This window comes from Xenopus tropicalis, chromosome 10, assembly GCF_000004195.4.
Source record: "Xenopus tropicalis strain Nigerian chromosome 10, UCB_Xtro_10.0, whole genome shotgun sequence".
NCBI classification, from domain to species: Eukaryota; Metazoa; Chordata; class Amphibia; order Anura; family Pipidae; genus Xenopus; species Xenopus tropicalis.
In genome coordinates, this window is record NC_030686.2 from 5024145 (window position 1) to 5031377 (window position 7233).

The following is a 7233-nucleotide window of genomic DNA, read 5'->3' on the forward strand; positions in this document are numbered from 1 at the left end:
ATTTAACCATTAAATAAACCCAATAGGGCTGTTCTGCCCCAATAAGGGGTAATTATATTTTAGTTGGGATCAAGTACAGGTACTGTTTTATTATTACAGAGAAAAGGGAATCATTTAACCATTAAATAAACCCAATAGGGCTGTTCTGCCCCAATAAGGGGTAATTATATCTTAGTTGGGATCAAGTACAGGTACTGTTTTATTATTACAGAGAAAAGGGAATCATTTAACCATGAAATAAACCCAATAGGGCTTTTCTGCCCCCAATAAGGGGTAATTATATCTTAGTTGGGATCAAGTACAGGTACTGTTTTATTATTACAGAGAAAAGGGAATCATTTAACCATGAAATAAACCCAATAGGGCTGTTCTGCCCCAATAAGGGGTAATTATATCTTAGTTGGGATCAAGTACAGGTACTGTTTTATTATTACAGAGAAAAGGGAATCATTTAACCATGAAATAAACCCAATAGGGCTTTTCTGCCCCCAATAAGGGGTAATTATATCTTAGTTGGGATCAAGTACAGGTACTGTTTTATTATTACAGAGAAAAAGGGAATCATTTTTAAAATTTTGAATTATTTGATTAAAATGGAGTCTATGGGAGATGACCTTCCTGTAATTTCTGGATAGTGGGTTTCCAGATAACAGGTCCCATACCTGTACTTTCAGTGTGACTGTTGTTATTTCTTGCACTGATCAATGCACAGGAGCCGGGCTTGGGCTCCAATGATATAAATCATACGGAGGATAAAGATGTGACACAGACTTCACCCTGGGTAATTAAAGGTGACCTGCAGATGACTGCCGCTTTCTAACTGTCAGACCTGCGCCCATAAAACAAAATAAAAAAAAAAATGATAAGCACCAATTTTCCACTTGGAAGCCAAGCAGTTTACGCCCCCCCCCCGGCGCGGCTTGGAAGCAGTAGCCTTTTGTTTGCCTAATTCTAACCTGCTTGTAATGGACAGAAACCCATAAAAGTGCTGAAGCATAAAATAAATCATGGCGCGGGGCCACGGACTGATAAACGTCCATAGATTTGGCTTTTACTGCCAAGCGTGATTTCATCTCAGTGGCAACAAGGGCCTGGGAACGTATTGATTTTACTCTGCAATTAGGAATTATATCACTCACTGCACTCAGGTAAAGAGCCCTTTGTGCCAATAAAGCAGCACTTGGTGTATTAAAGGGGACCTCTACCCAAACGTTTGCATTTACCTTCCTGGTTCTGACTCTCTAAACAATGTAGCAGAAGTCAGTGCTCCTCTAAGTCTGTCGATCAGCTGGCTTCTGTCACCCCTTTACAACTGGATTCATATGGAACTGGTTTACTCTGGGCTTTACTTGCCCTTTAAATCTACATTCTTCCTTCCTACTTAAAATGTAAGGGCAAGGGCACAAGAGGCAAATTGTCAGCAGAAAGAATGTACTGAGAATGCATAAAGCGCAAAAAAAAAGCAATATCATCCACCCCCTCAGCTCTGCTGTTGGATTTAGCCACCAGTGTCCAGCGGGGGCATCTGAGGTAGCCCCCCTAAAGCTGCCGGAATAGGCACAAGCTTATATACAAATATGACCATGACAGGGTGCCCTATTATATATATAGTGATCCTACCCCCCCTTACCTGCCCCTTCCCCAGTGTAACCAATCCCAACTGGGCCAGCCTTTCCCCATAACGGAGCCCATTCCCTTTATCAGCTTAGTCGCTCTTCCCTGTACTTTCTCTATTTCATTACTGCCCCCCCCTTATATATTTATATATAGTGACCCCCCTTAACTGCCCCTTCCCCAGTGTAACCAATCCCAACTGGGCCAGCCTTTCCCCATAACTGAGCCCATTCCCTTTATCAGCTTAGTCGCTCTTCCCTGTACTTTCTCTATTTCATTACTGCCCCCCCCCTTATATATTTATATATAGTGACCCCCCCTTACCTGCCCCTTCCCCAGTGTAACCAATCCCAACTGGGCCAGCCTTTCCCCATAACGGAGCCCATTCCCTTTATCAGCTTAGTCGCTCTTCCCTGTACTTTCTCTATTTCATTACTGCCCCCCCTTATATATTTATATATAGTGACCCCCCCTTAACTGCCCCTTCCCCAGTGTAACCAATCCCAACTGGGCCAGCCTTTCCCCATAACTGAGCCCATTCCCTTTATCAGCTTAGTCGCTCTGCTCTGTACTTTCTCTATTTCATTACTGCCCCCCCCTTATATATTTATATATAGTGACCCCCCCCTTTAACTGCCCCATCCCCAGTGTAACCAATCCCAACTGGGCCAGCCTTTCCCCATAACGGAGCCCATTCCCTTTATCAGCTTAGTCGCTCTTCCCTGTACTTTCTCTATTTCATTACTGCCCCCCCCTTATATATTTATATATAGTGACCCCCCTTAACTGCCCCTTCCCCAGTGTAACCAATCCCAACTGGGCCAGCCTTTCCCCATAACTGAGCCCATTCCCTTTATCAGCTTAGTCGCTCTTCCCTGTACTTTCTCTATTTCATTACTGCCCCCCCCCTTATATATTTATATATAGTGACCCCCCCTTACCTGCCCCTTCCCCAGTGTAACCAATCCCAACTGGGCCAGCCTTTCCCCATAACGGAGCCCATTCCCTTTATCAGCTTAGTCGCTCTTCCCTGTACTTTCTCTATTTCATTACTGCCCCCCTTATATATTTATATATAGTGACCCCCCCTTAACTGCCCCTTCCCCAGTGTAACCAATCCCAACTGGGCCAGCCTTTCCCCATAACTGAGCCCATTCCCTTTATCAGCTTAGTCGCTCTGCTCTGTACTTTCTCTATTTCATTACTGCCCCCCCCTTATATATTTATATATAGTGACCCCCCCCTTTAACTGCCCCTTCCCCAGTGTAACCAATCCCAACTGGGCCAGCCTTTCCCCATAACTGAGCCCATTCCCTTTATCAGCTTAGTCGCTCTTCTCTGTACTTTCTCTATTTCATTACTGCCCCCCCTTATATATTTATATATAGTGACCCCCCCTTAACTGCCCCTTCCCCAGAGTAACCAATCCCAACTGGGCCAGCCTTTCCCCATAGCTAAGATTAAAGCTATGGTTTTGATACCCGGGGGAATTAAGCAGAGCCTTATGTGGATGCATTGGTTAAAAAACAAAACAATTGGCACAATATTGCAGGCCAGATCTGGTAGAGAAGTGCCAAATTGGGCCAAACCTTGCTCTGTCCGTCATCTCAAAGCAATAACATTAACTGGTCAAAAGCACTGTGTCCAACTACCAAGCAACCAGATCTGGATATTTCTGTGTGGGCAAGTTGTACACATCTAAAGGGGGCCATACACAGTATGACAAGGTTGCCAAACAAGCAAATCTTCCCCGCCACCCCCTCGATATGCCCAAGCCTGTCTGATCAACCTCTGGCTAATTTTTGGCCAGATATAGGTCAGTGAGGCCTGACGGAAGGCCCCATACATGGGCAAATAAGCAAACCGGCAGCTGAAATCTGCCCGTGTATGGCCACCTTTACATACAGGCATTTCTGCCCACGGCCCCCTGCAATGAATTAAGCTGTTGTATCTGCGTTTGGTGCTTGCCTGCATCTCAGTGAGTATACGGAAATCAGAAAGAATGGGCCGATTTTCTTTCTGCTGTCCCCTATGGCTGAATGCATGAAAGATCCACTGTAGGGCACTGTGGGCAGAAACGCCCATGTGTAAGAGCCCCAATGTGCAATTACCATACATATATCAATTACAGGTATCGGACCCCTTATCCGGAAACCCGTTATCCAGAAAGCTCCGAATTACGGAATGCCCGTCTCCCATAGACTCCATTTTAATCAAATAATTCAGAATTTTAAAACGGATTTCCTTTTTCTATGTAGAAATAAAACAGAACCTTGTAATTGATTCCAACTAAGATATAATTAATCCTTATTGGATGCAAAACAATCCTATTGGGTTTAATTAATGTTTTATTGATTTTTTAGTAGACTTAAGGTATTGAGATCCAAATTACGGAAAGACCCCTTATCCGGAATACCCTTGGTCCCGAGCATTCTGGATAATGGGTCCTATACCTGTATTATAATATAATGAAAACCACTGGTTAGAGAGTAGGTTATTTACAAAGCATTTTCCTTGTAAATTTTGATTTGTAGTCACATAGAAAATGAATTATACTGATTTTTTTTTTTATTTAAGCCTGTGTGCTTCAGTCACCCAAGTGCAAAACTGCTCATGTAAATGTGCCACACAGTGCATAAGGGTGCAAGTCCAAAAATTCCAGGTCCACCAGGCCAAAAGACGCAAAATGATCCCGAAATCTTCGGGAACCCCCTTGCCGAAGCTCAGACGAGCCCCTTTATTCCCGACCTCCCTGGCCAAAAGGCCCGCAGAAGACAAGGGTCTTTGGATCCCCTTTGCCACAAGGTTACGGGGATCCCTTTGTCCATTCCGCTCCAAGTCGAAGCGTAGAAGGGGGCAAGGTAAACAATGGACCTCCAAAGAAGTCCCAAAGCGGTATGCACCCTTCTCTGGGGCCAGGGATTCATGCATAACCTGGAGGCTATTGCATCGAAATCGATAAAAAGTGCTAAAAAGGTGGCAGAAGTGCTTAAAAGAATAAATAGATGTTTAAAAATTAATGATAAAATTGATAAAAAAAGATGGCTTAAAAAGCCCCAGCCTTTCGGCCGGATTTATAAAAATTCTCTTGCCCCTACCAAAAGGTCTGGGGCTAAAAAGCATATGCACAGGGACTTGATGCAAAAGGGACACAGGGACTTGATGCAAAAGAAAAAATGTTTTTATTGAAAAAATTCCAACGTTTCAAGCACGACCAGTGCTCTTCCTCGGGGACAAACCATCTAATGTTGGAATTTTTTCAATAAAAATATTTTTTCTTTTGCATCAAGCCCCTGTGTGTGCGGCACTCATATATATATATATATAGGGGGGTAGGTAGAAGCAGCAGCTCCTCTCACACAGATATATGAGACAGGTACACAGGTACACAGGGTTTCAAACTGAAATCTGGCAGGTGAAAGTATTTAGCCCAGCAGTTTTGGCAGCCGATATCCCAATATAACAAATAAGTAGCAGCCTTGCAAAAAAACAAAAAAATAACTGTTCTCAGAGGACAGACACAGTCCCACTTGGGTAGATTAAACCAACATAAGTCAATGCAAAATATACTCACAGTCCTTTTTATGATCCCTGTGCTCTCTCAGAAACAGCAGCAGCTCAGTCCCAAGTCTTTAGGGCATCAGATAGTAGCTGGTCCTTCCTACTAGGAAATCCACCTCTTGTGAGGAAATATCCTCAGACTAAAGGTAACGTCCCAAACACTCTTTTACAAGCAGTATGAGCTCCACACGCAGCTCCAGTTCCTCACCCCTCTCCCACAACAGAGCCACCTATTAACTATAGGTGAGGCTAATCAATATTTACATCTGAACAGACCCTCAATTTCACAGCCCTCTGTGCTGTTTCATAGAGGATTCTGGGAGGGATATACCTTCCTTCAATCATTTTCCCAACCATGCAACTATATAGCTCCACTCGCTTATTAGACAGTAAATAGAGACTGTCATATAAAGCAGGTATGGGACCCATTATCCAAAATGCTTGGGACCTGGGGTTTGCAGGATAAGGGGTCTTTCTGTAATTCGGATCTCCTAACTCAAGTCTACTAGTTATTATATCTTAGTTGGGATCAAGTACAGGTACTGTTTTATTATTACAGAGAAAAGGGAATCATTTAACCATTAGATAAACCCAATAGGGCTGTTCTGCCCCAATAAGGGGTAATTATATCTTAGTTGGGATCAAGTACAGGTACTGTTTTATTATTACAGAAAAAAGGGAATCATTTAACCATGAAATAAACCCAGTAGGGCTGTTCTGCCCCAATAAGGGGGAATTATATCTTAGTTGGGATCAAGTACAGGTACTGTTTTATTATTACAGAGAAAAGGGAATCATTTAACCATTAAATAAACCCAATAGGGCTGTTCTGCCCCAATAAGGGGTAATTATATCTTAGTTGGGATCAAGTACAGGTACTGTTTTATTATTACAGAGAAAAGGGAATCATTTAACCATGAAATAAACCCAATAGGGCTGTTCTGCCCCCAATAAGGGGTAATTATATCTTAGTTGGGATCAAGTACAGGTACTGTTTTATTATTACAGAGAAAAGGGAATCATTTAACCATGAAATAAACCCAATAGGGCTGTTCTGCCCCCAATAAGGGGTAATTATATCTTAGTTGGGATCAAGTACAGGTACTGTTTTATTATTACAGAGAAAAGGGAATCATTTAACCATTAAATAAACCCAATAGGGCTGTTCTGCCCCCAATAAGGGGTAATTATATCTTAGTTGTGCGGCTATACAAGTAGTGTAATAAAGTTATGTGGGAAAAGCAAGAAATTTATCAGCAAAAAAAAAAATTGTTTGAACAAGGTACAGGTTGGACATTGCCCATTGGTTAGAGATTCCCTTATAAAAGTGATAAGAACATTGACACGAGGAAGAAATTTTTGGCACCACAGTGAAATGAACCTGTCAGACGTGGGGCCTTTGCACATGAACGTGTCTATATATATATATATACTAGAGTAATAAAGTTATGTGGGAAAAGCAAAAAAAGAAATAATTGTTTCAACAAGGTACATATATATATATATATGTACCTTGTTGAAACAATTATTTCTTTTTTTGCTGATAAATGTCTTGCTTTTCCCACATAACTTTATTACTCTAGTAACTAATGCAACTAGTTGTATAGCCGCACCCCATGTGACCGTGCCCCTTTCCCGCTTTTTTTCAGCCCCTCCACACAAGGTGATTAATACACCTGAGTCAGGGATTTTAAAGACTGTAACGGCGATATAAAGAAAGTGGGGAAGATAGCTATATATATATATATATACACAGATATATATAGACACGTTCATGTAAAAGGACCCACAGCCGACAGATACACTTCGTGACTAAAAGACGCACGTCCAACATGGGAGGAGGGAGGGGCTATAAAGCAATACGTGATGCTGGCATTTGTGGCGGAGCTACGTCTGCCTCTATAAACGGACTGGCACTTTAATGGCACTGCTGTTTCTTGCCCTGTATCTTTCATTAGTTCTGCCAGAGCCCTGTTCTGTCGCGTCTAGTAATTAGGAGACTAGAGGCACAATGTCCCGCCCAAGGCGTCACTTGATTGGCCGATAAACTGTAAGTCT

General features: G+C 42.4%; 1 protein-coding gene across 1 annotated transcript in view; it reads right to left on the reverse strand.

Annotated features, from left to right (window-relative positions):
* gata5 (GATA binding protein 5) overlaps nucleotides 1-5286 on the reverse strand; it is a 153022-nt gene extending 147736 nt beyond the window's left edge. Inside the window, exon 1 of the mRNA XM_031894061.1 lies at nucleotides 5189-5286. The gene's annotated coding sequence lies outside the window, so the exon portion shown is untranslated. The remainder of the gene's footprint in view (nucleotides 1-5188) is intronic.
* Between the last annotated feature and the right edge of the window lie 1947 nt (nucleotides 5287-7233).